This window comes from Tupaia chinensis, unplaced genomic scaffold (assembly GCF_000334495.1).
Source record: "Tupaia chinensis unplaced genomic scaffold, TupChi_1.0 Scaffold000215_1, whole genome shotgun sequence".
NCBI lineage: Eukaryota > Metazoa > Chordata > Mammalia > Scandentia > Tupaiidae > Tupaia > Tupaia belangeri.
In genome coordinates, this window is record NW_006159690.1 from 421650 (window position 1) to 431817 (window position 10168).

The following is a 10168-nucleotide window of genomic DNA, read 5'->3' on the forward strand; positions in this document are numbered from 1 at the left end:
GATGGTCATGCCACAATCCCTTCTCCATTTACCTCTTGGGATTTTTTGGGGGGCACACATACACACATACACCTATGTACCTGGCATGTTTCTCAAGCTGTCAGGCCTGGGACTCAAATGGCAAAGTAAGCCATGTGGGATCCAGCCTCCTTAACCACCATGTCACTGTGTTATATCTGGTTAGTCACTGCTGGACCCTAATTACATGTCATACTTAGCTGCAGGAATGGCTGAGAAATATTGACTGAAGCTGTTTGTCTATATACCTAAGAATTAAACAACAGATTTGAAGGGGAGGTGAACAATAGTCTTGTCACAACTTGCTTATTTGGGAACCTGGTCAGTTCCTGGATTTCACTTTGCTCCTAGCACTTATCATTTACATTGCAATGGTAGTCCTTTGAATGCGTGTGCTGATTACTTTGTCTAAAAAGTACTTTGGCTAATCTAGGATTTACACAGGCAAATCAAGAAAATCTAAAATCTATCTCAGGGTGTCAACATTTAACTTAGTTCACAAATCAAAGCTTAAATCGATTATTAGGAAAATATTGCAATTTGGAGTTATGTTTCTAATTATGTTAGACTCTGATATTCTAGTTTCCATATCAATGTCTTGCAAGAGGATTAAGTTTTTATTTGGGTCAACAAAGCAGAATTCCTGGAAGAGCCTACTATTTTCGAGGCATAAAGCCAACCTACATGGAAACATGAGGCTCTCAATGGGGTTGGCAACTCAAACCCTATTTAATGTGCACCTGATTTTTAGTGGCATGGTAGAGCTGAGGTTACTGAAACGCAAATTCACAGAGGTAGGAAGAGTCAATATAGTCTAAATACTCAATCCACGTTGAGCTATTGTGACTAATATTATTTTAATGTTTCAAAATACTGATAGGTTTAAGAATATAGAAGTGACAGTTTTTGTCTCCACTCAATATATACGAATATCTACACTCTACGGCAGAATCTGAAAGACGGGAAGATGGAAAGGCCTAGAGAACAACTGTGGATACTGTGAGGCAGTGGGGGGAGGAGGGTGGGAGCTGGGGGAGGGTGAAGAGAAGGAATCAAGGGGAAAATGAAAGAAACAAAACATTCAAGGGACACGAAAATGGAAAATTGTTTTTTAGGTTGATGATAATGTGTATGGTAATATCGTTGACTGAACCAATGAACAGTGTATTCATGATGGGAAAGTTCATTTGGTACTTTGTAATGATACACAGGGACTGAATAAAAATAATAATAACATAAAGAAAAATAAATAAATAGATGCTTTTTGAAAAATGAAAAAAGAAAAAAAAAAAAAAAGAAGTGGCCATTGTAGAGTAAGGACTATCTCTGTCACTAGTAGGTCTTATCATACATCTTCTAGGTATTTGGACCTGGGGGAGAGGGAAAAGTTTTCACTGCTAAGTTGTCTCTGTTAATTAAAGTGCCTGAGAACTAACAACAAGGGTGAATCTTTGTGACTTACTCGCCTCTCTCCTCACTACTCTTCCCTCCCTTTTCACTCTCACTGATTCCAGCTGTGCTATAGCTCAGGCCATCATCTTTGCTCATCTCTTTCTGATCCGTTTCTTCCCCTCCCCCCCTTACTAGAATGGTATTTCTTATTTGCATACGTTAACTTGTGTATCTCTTGATTAAATAGCTTTGATGTTGCTCCAATTTCTTAAGAGAAAATTCAAAAGACTCGCAAGGTTCTACACCATCTTGTCTCAGCCCGCCTTTCTAATTTTACCTCTTGTTCCTGTAACTCAAGCTAATTCTAGCTAGGCAACTAGTGACTCCCAAATACACACTCATTCTTTGGCCCATTACATACACTGACATCACAGTGCTTTCCTGGAGAGGAAGGCCCTGCCTCTCCCTTGTCTAAGGGGCACATGCATACTCTGCCCCAACACAAATATTTAAATGAGGCTCTAATTCTGCAGGCTGATTTTTTTTAGCTTTCCTGGCAATCCCTATCTACACACAAAAGCTGAATCAGTCATTCTATGACCATTGCCTTTTATGTATACCTAAATTTGGATATAACTTCTATCACATCACATCATTATTTATCATTGCATCTTGTCTCCCTCACTGGACTGAAAACTTTTGAAAATAATTATTTAATTTCATTTATTATGATTATCTTTTAAATTTGACTAGAGAGATGGGGGTGAAGGGGGTTAGTGAGAAAGCAAGCTACCAGGTCCAGGACTCGAACCATGGTTGGGCATGTGAGAGTTCAGCACCACACCACCTGCTGGCCCCTATACTGAATACTTTTTGGAAGCAGGGATAATGCCTATTCTCTGTGTACCTAGTTCTCAGCACATACAGTGTGCTAGGATGTTATAAATATCAAACAGTACTAGTATTATTATAACTGCCATATATTGAACATACATATTATACTAGGGAATTTATATATGTTCTGACTTTCTCTGATTTTCCAGGTGAGTAATCCAACGTTTTCAGAGGTTAAATAATTTGCCTAAAGTCACACAGTAGGACCAACCTTGAAACCTAAGTTGGACTCCAAATTCTATGCTATGTGGTTATTGACTAGGTAGAGACCATACACGATCATGTTGTAAGTGGTGCCAACCTAGCACATTAAGCTGAGTTAATGAATTATAGACAAGGCACACAAAATTCACTGTACCAACCACCTATAAGGCCAGGTGTGTGTAACTTTGGGAATTACTCAGAATGTGGCATCTACAGAGTCATGCAACACAAGGCAATACCTCTTATACAGTTAAAGGTTCTTAGCATTTGACAAAACAGCCCTCTGCTTTCATGCCAGGTTGATGTCCTTTTTTGACAGGCATCTTGGAACCATCTCATGGTCATAGTCTACACCAGCTGAACTAGGCCTATAACTTCTTGTGGTTACCTAAAATTATATGTTGTTGTCAGGAAAGTCATGATGCATTTGTCTATGTTTTTCTGTGCAAAAAAATGCATCATGACATTTCTGACAACCCAATGTATATGTTTTCCTTTTTACTTAGGCCACTGTATCCCATCAAGTGTATCTTTAGGTGAAAGTGATATGCCAAGTGGAGATGGATGCTCAGTGGAGAAGGCCAGGACTGAATGCAGTCTCTTTTTCTTTTTTTTTTTTTTAAGAATTATTTCATTTAACTTTATTTATTTATTTGTTTGTTTTATTTATATTTGACCAGAGAGGAATAGAGTGAGAGAGAGACACAGGGAGGGAGAGAGAGAGGTAAATTGAGAAAGCAAGCCGCCAGGTCTGGGACTTGAACCATGCTTGACCATGTGGGAATCCAGTGCCCTTAACCACCAGGCCACCTGCTGGCCCCTAAATGCAAAGTCTTCTTAGAGCAGGAGCAGATCTGAATCTAAAAGGGGCCAACCAGGACAACAAAGCTTATCTAATGTCAAGGGCAGCCACAGCGTGGTACTTCCCAGTTATGCTGCATCCATTGACTAGTTGAAAAGTGCAAGACTGAAGCCAAATATGTGATTCAAAATAAAATATGAGGTTTCTCCAACCTCTAATTTAACTGTACAAGGCCCTGTTATGGATTAGTTACCATCGCCAAGGCCAGTTAAGAAGATAAGACAACTGCCAGTTGCTTCCTAGTCTTCCTTACTTCTTCTGGGGTAATTTTTATTACATGAGCTATGCACACCTATAAGTTGGTTATTCAGCAAAATGTCCTAAGCTACTTAACTGACAACGTTTTTTAAAACAACAGCAACAAACATCGCAATAGCCTCCCGTGACTTTCCATTTAAAGAGATACTCCCTCCTGTAGAGCTGGCCTCCACCTCCAGTCCCCATTCCTCCTCCACCTCCCACCCCTTCCTCTGTCCTCCTCCCCCACCCCCAGTTCTGCAGCAATGGCTAGTTGAAAGCAAACACATAAAATGTTGACGTTGAAATATCCAGATTACATGGTCTTAAAGAAAAAGCCTGGGTTAATGAAATACAATGAGTCAGTGAAATGAAGGACTCACCGTTCCAATAATTCCTTTTTACACCCCTCCCTCCTTTCAAATGTCAAAACGCTTATAGTTCTCCTCTTGGGTGGATAGTAGAGGGGTCACATTAAACTTTGCAGAACCCAGGCTTTATAAGGATATTGACAGATTACAGGCTTGGCAATTAAATGATAAGTTTACTGTGTTTCCTACTTTAAAGGAAAAGCTTTATTCTTGAGGGAGCCTACCTAACAATTTTACGTTCAGTCTACTGCAGTGAATAGAGCCACTGTCTTTTCCTTCCCGAACCTAGGGTAGAGGCTTTATTTCACTGCAAGTTCTCTGTGACATTTCGCACTCTCTTGATTTAATGCACCAAGGAGGATCTTTAACTCTTGGTCTACACCAGTGCAAATAAAGGTTAAATCTCTCACTAACCATTATGAACTAGCCTAATAACTCACGAGAGAGGCTCTGGAAAAAGAAACCGAGAAAGCAGGTGTGTAGACTTGATTAAAACATGCAAAAACCGCACAACCGAGGCAAAGGTACATCCTCCTTGTACTGACTGCGAGGTCCACACGCAGGGGAACTTCTACTGCGCCAAAAACACGATCCCGCGAGCGGGGCCTAGTAACACAGGGGCTTTTCTTCAGAACGGTGTCCCGACCGGAGCTTGCGCTGAATACAGGGGCTCCTATTGGCCACGCGCCGTGGGGGAGGAGGAGACTGGCTGGTAGAGAGACCGGAGGAGGGGAGAAGGGGGCAAGGCCTTTTCCCTGCCCCCTCCCGGCCCCCTCCGCAGGCAGCAGCCACCACCGCCTCGTGCGTGGTTACTATGCAAATTGCAGCGATTGCGGAAATAAACAAGGGGGTTGGGAGAGGAGAGAGGGACTGCTGAATCGATTGCAACTTCTGCAAAGTCTCGTACAATCCAAAGCACACAAGGCAAAACCAGAGAGAATCTGAGAACCAGCCAGCCCGGGTTGGATCGCTTTCAAAAGAGGAGAGAGAGAGTGAGAGTGGAGAGAGCGCGCATTGCAATTGCAAAAGCCTTCTGATTTGGAGTAAAAAAAAAAAAAATCTCCAAGAAGCCTGCAATTGGCCAACATCGTTTTTAAAAATCTCTTCCGGGTTTCAACGGTTCCAAGTTTATTTAGATTTTTTTTTTTTAATGAAAAAAAAAGGGGACAACAAATGAAGCAAGTCGTCTGAGCATTTTAAAGTTTCTCACGTACTCTTTACATTGCAATGGTACGTGGTACATCTTAAACTTTCTATTTTGCATTTATACGATATGTCTTTTATAAACAGTAATGGTAGAATGATTATGCTTAATGGCTAAGACTTTAAAATATCTCTAGCTCGCATATGCACTTAAGTGATTGCTGGGTAAATGTCTATTGTGATCGTTTTGTTTTAAAGATGTAGCTTTGTGGATGGCGTTTTGGCTATGTGTATCAGAGACAGGGTACTGCCTATGCCGCCGTGCTGGGACCCATGGCGGTTAAAGTGAGGTGTGCCCCTATTTCAGCTTACGAAATTATGTTCTGTGTTGAAATTCTAAAACTATTTTTTTCTGTCAAAGCCAAAAATAAAAACATAAAAGTTAAGGGGAGACCTCTTGAGCCACTCTTTCTCTGCTCAGGCCCGCTCCTACCTCTCAGGAGTGTACTTTTACTTAATAAACTACCTTTTCTTTGCACTATTTGCGTGTTTTGTTTAATTCTCTGTCAGAAACACCAAGAACCTGGACGTCATCACAGAAGCCATCCTGCAACACATCCTTATTAGGAAGACAGAGAATGAACACAGTAAACTGGGGGGGGAGTTCAGGGGGAAAAAGCCAAAAGGAGCAAATAAGCTTTTATTCTTTTTTTAATTTTTAATTTACTCTTTTTTTTTTTTTTTTTTTTTTATTTGAAAAAAATTGCTGAGCTTGACAGATTTTTTTTTTTTTTTCCTCCTAGCGCTTGCTCGGTTCCAGAAAGGGGTGGGGGGAAATCCTGTACGTGCTCTGTTCTGTAAAAGACGTCTGGCCTCAGCAGTCAACCTAACCCGAAAAGAAATGTCTGGACCCAGAGAATAATTGACGATTCGATCCTCTAATCAATGGGACAACATGGGGGATTGACAAACGCTTTATCCAATCATGAGAAAGCTTGGGCGTACAATGGTTCGCAGTAGCCAGAGGGGGCGGGGCAGAGGAGATCTGAAGTTCTCTGCGGCTCTAAGGGGATGGTGTGGTTCAAGCTGTCAAAGCTACAAGCTCTTCCGGATTTAGCAAGCACAATAGGAAAGAGTTTTTGAGTTTAAGGGGGAAAAAAGCTGATTGAAGGACTTTTGCAAGAATCCTAGGCCTTCTTTGTCCTTTGGGAAAAGTTAGAAAAAAAAATCTGGTAGAGAAATACTGAACTTTGCTTTAATTTTTACTTGTAAGGCCAGGGAAGTTGGTAATTGTGGAAGGGGAGGTTTAACTTCTTTAAGAAATGTGTGACTTAAATCTTGCCTGAATTGTAGGACAGTAGTGAGCTTTGGGAAGTAACATATTGCATACTCAGCATTATACAACTTCTCACTCTGTCTTAGAAGCGTTGGTGTTTCGAGTACTTTGATGGAATGGGTGAGCCTCTCTTCTTGAACTCTAAACAGTGTAAAGGGAGAATGTTTCACAGGTGGACTGACAGCTGTTTTATAGATATGAAAGGAGGAGGGGAGGCAAAGGGACTGGTTTATCTTGAATTCTGCTGTTTAAGTGCATGGTCAGTAGCAAATAAGACATTAAAACTGGCCAAGTTCACATTTCTTGTTACCACAACAACCCCTGTGGAGGGTACAAGTGTGGAAGACTCCTGTTAGCTGGAGCCTGGCCTCTTGGATAAGCCCTTGACACCAATCCAGTGGAAACCAATTGCAGCAGCTTGTCTTGGAGACAGTAACTGGCAGCTTCCCACTAAAATATATTTGTCTCATCCTTCTCTCTGAGCAGTGTAGACACCTAATTCTGTTGGGAAGTGAATGGAAAATAATCGGGGCTCTTCCCCTTCTTTGTATTAAACTCCCTTCAAGCTATTTCCCAAGGGCTTAGGCCTTCCAATCAAATCTGGTCTGGAAATTTGACCTAAGAACTCACTTAGATTCTCAGTTCAGCAAGACGATTCAATTTAGGATTATATGCATATAAGAAAAATCTGCACGCAAGTGACCAGCAGGTCAAGAACTAGAGAGGAAAAATGCTAGTTAATAAAGTTAGTCTTGGTAAGAACTAGAGTTAATGGTGTTGTCACTTACGAATCCTAGTCTTAGCCTCACTGCTTTGGCATTAAAAATCTAAATCATATTAATAAGACCTCACAATTAAGTAACCTCTAAAATGAGAAGTATTTGAGATGTACATATAAGTGAAACCTTATTGACGTAATTTATATATCTAAGAGGATTTCACTAAAGCTGGCAAGGTAGCGTTTCTGCAAATAAAACACAGTAAATGCAAGGCTGGGCTCTGTGCCAGGGAGAATATGGATAGCAGAGAGCATGACAGGAGCCTCCTTTGCGCAGAGACAATCCCATTTCAAGGCAGCCTCCTACCACTTGCAGAATAAATGATTGGAGCCTTTATTTCCAATAAGGGGTTTATCCTTTCTAACAATGGGTCATTTATATGATTGCAGTAAACTAGTGTTCCTACTTCACCTGGGTTTCCCAAGCTGCTCTCTCTTGCTTTCTTCCCTCCTTGCCTCCAGACCTGCCTGCTCTCAAGTGTCTTAGTATCTTAGGGAACTCTGGACAAGGCTTTACTTTTGCAACTTGGGAAGCGGGGCAACTTGGGAAGGGGGGAAAGAATTTGAAACTTTTTTTTTTTTTTTTTACCCCCAGTCGGCCCTGGGAGCAACATCTGTTTCTTTGTGTGTGTGTGTGTGTGTGTTTAAATTTATGCCTGTTGGAGAGAAAGTTACCAGAAGCCTTTCTGTAACTGTAACTCTTCTACTGTATTTTTCTCGGTCTTGTTTCCAAAGCGGGGGAGGGAGCGGGAGCTGGCGGAGATAGGAGAGAAAGCAGGAGCGGATGTGAAGGGCTTTGGTGCTGAACTTGGATCCAGCCCTTGCCTAGAGGGCGCAAACAATCGTCCCATATCCAAAAGTCTTACGGAGGGCGCCAAAAGTTACTTAAGATAATATTGCTAACCGCAGAAAGCTGGAAATCGCGGGCACGTCCATTGCTGTAACAAAAGAAGTTTTTAAAGTAAAAATATCAGCATTAAATTACTTTCCCCCATTAAGGAAAAAAACAGGGCGATGTGCCAGTCCTTTAAAAAAAATCTTTTTTTCTTGAGACTCCATCAAAAAGTAAGGATCTTTTCTGTTTTGAAAACAGGCAGATGTGGACTGTATTTTTAAATACACCAAAAGGAAGATTTTAATCTGCCCTGGAAGATAGCGTCCCAAGAGTACACACTCGAAACAATAACTTCTCACTGTGCCTCAGTTACATGTTGGAACCGTCAGCCAGCAACTTCTATCGAGGAAACTTGGATCGCGTTGAAGTTATAGATCCCAGCAAGGTTTCCGTGGCCAGGGATGTTGTCTGTTTAACTCGGTTTAGCTTTTAGGACATTTCTCCCCTGCTGGAGTCCAAGAGGGACCAAGGATAAGCAGCTGTTTAGTTTGGAAAAATGGACTTTCTCATTAGAGGTTGAAGTCATTATTTCCCCCTTACTCCTTGATAAATAATCTGACAGGTTTCCAAGAATGTTCAGGAGGAGGTGGGGGAGAGAATGGTTTCTTGAGCAGTCTTGACTTACTTTAGCAATTAACTGGAGTACAAGCATAAAATAACTTTAGACAGAGTAGAATTATTGTAGGTTTTATTTTATTTACTCTTTGTCCACTAGAATATCTCTTGTCCCTTACTTAAAAGAAAAGAGAAAAGAAAGAAGAGAAAAAGAAAGTGAATGAGAGTGGCCTTAGCACAGAAGTCAGCCTCACTCGCCCAGTGGGCATGCCTACAGGAATTTCCTCTCTTCCGACACTCTCCAGCTATGTCACCTCCGCCGAGGAGCAGATTCCCTTGTCTAGGTGCCAATGTCTTTCAACGTGATACCCTTCTCTTTCCTTTTGGAATTTTGAGAAGGGCTGGCAAATGCAGGAGGTTGCAAACTACAGTCAGGGGGTGGAAGAAGAAAAGATGGGATGGAGGTTTGTAGCAGGCAGGTATACTTTTGTTGGGGGGGAGGAGAAGAGAGTCTAGAGAGAACATGTGAGGTTAAAAAAAAAACTGGAAAAGCAGGCTTATTGGCAACTTGCCAAACCCTAAAAACCACCCCCCTTTTCTGCCAAAACAATACTTTAGCAAACCTAAAATAATTGCAGGAAGCTCTTTTCCACTTTAAAAACTATTACCTGGAGGAGGGAAAAAGGGGATTCTCAAAAAGCACCCTTCCAGAGGTGCCTCTGGGACTAGGACAGTAATGATAGCCTATGTCCAGTTCTGGGCACGCGTTTGTGGAGCAGAATCTCTCTCTTCCCTAAGGGGACATCCCTGCCACATTTTTTTTTTCCTCCTAAAGAGAAAAAGATGTCAGAGCTAAACCACTGTTGTTTCTGAACGTGATAGAACTTTCTGTATGGCGGCTGTGTTCAAACCCACTCGATTCACGTCCTGGGAGGGAGAACGCTCATTAATCTCCGACTTCTTTTCTCAGGACCTCCCCCCCACCCCCAATCCGGTAATTCTTCTGTGTGAAATGATTCCCCACCACCCCCGCTTCGGAATGCCATAGGACTGAAGCTGCACAAAGTTTGCAGGATTTTGTGCATAATTACCTCTGCCGACGAATCTATTCCCACAGAAAGCTTCGCTGGAGAGATTACAATGCATTGAGCCTTACTGCATTTCAGAGGGGGAAAAAAGTTACCTAGGAGGTCTGATTTTGTACAGAAATTTGCATACATGCAAATGTGCCGCCCGGCCTCCTCCTCGGTTCCCTCCGTGCCCACGCAGTGGCCCGGGGGGGTGCAGGGCAACCTGGCAAAGTTGCCCAAGTCCTCCATCGAGGTCCACGAAGGTCTGCGGCGGGGGTGGGGGGATGGGGATGAGGAAAAGTAGTTTTGTTTGCTTAAGCACATCCTGTGGCAGCCTATAGCTGCCCGGGAGTACAGACTGTAACTGCTCCTCACTGCCTTACCCAGTAATGCGCTGAGCGGGGGAGGGGGGC